Raw genomic sequence first — 1,129 nt, 5'->3', positions numbered from 1 at the left:
CATACAAACAGACACACTGTTTGTGTGGGCTCCCTATGGCTAAGGCTGGAGGCTAAATTCTCAGAGCCACCACAGGCAGCCCAAGCTCGGTGTACGATTTATAGCCTTTGTATGGGAGAATATACTTTGAGCTTACAAATGCTAAAAGCTGTAAATGTAGAAATAAACTTCACTTACCTCTACGTACAGTTATCCTCGTCTTATCTGTGCAATCGGAGAGCAAACTGTGTCCGTTTTAGACGGGTTTGGCTTACGAATTTTTGCGATTTGGTTGGTTGTCATTTCCCCTCATAAAGAGAAGAAAGGCTGGTTTGGGCGAGGAGACGGCTGACACTTCAGACTAGTTAACTCGCGGCAATCTTGTCCCACAAATTGCTCTCGCATCACAAAGCAACGGTCCGAATCGCCATAAAAACACCACAGCCTTAGGGCTAGATAAATTTCCTATCGCATCAACTCCATTCCGGGACCACATAGTGATTTTTGGCGGATACATTCCAAATAATGTTCGGCTTTCTATAATCTTCCCATTTGCTCAGCTAGATGTGTGGCTACGGCCGTTTTAACTTGATAGCGATCATATTACATTCTGCACTCTCATTGGCAGTCTAATAGTTGCACGTGGATAGTGTTTCAAATTGGCCAATAATAGTGCAGAATGTCATATGATCGCCATCAAGCTAGAATGGCCAACAAAACAGCTTTCGAAGGCGGTGCTTTATCGCAACAGTGACCACCCCTTCGACCGTTGTTAACAAACTGACCCTTACCGGGGTGACAGACCGTACTTTATCAAGCGCAATTTTTTTATTTCCCTGGATCTCCCGACGCGAGTGGTTTCTCTCAGATGCAAATAATTAAATTTCACTGGCTTCAGTAAGCCCAGCCACAAAATATTCGTAGCACAATATCCTACGCGAACAAAGTTTATTTGCATGTCAATATTCCTTGAAGGCTTGAGTCAATGAAGTCATGTGGGGAGATCCAGGGGAATAAAGAAATTTGCGGTTGACAAACTACGGTCTGTCACCCCGGTAATCAACGGTCACAGCGGTGGCCATAGGCCACCACTCTTCTGATAAAACACCGCCTTCGAAAGCTGTTTTGTTGCAATATTTACCGCCTGACG

This window comes from Montipora capricornis, chromosome 10 (assembly GCF_036669925.1).
Source record: "Montipora capricornis isolate CH-2021 chromosome 10, ASM3666992v2, whole genome shotgun sequence".
Taxonomy (NCBI): Eukaryota; Metazoa; Cnidaria; class Anthozoa; order Scleractinia; family Acroporidae; genus Montipora; species Montipora capricornis.
The sequence above is the reverse complement of the archived record's forward strand: the minus strand, read 5'-3'. Positions refer to the sequence as shown.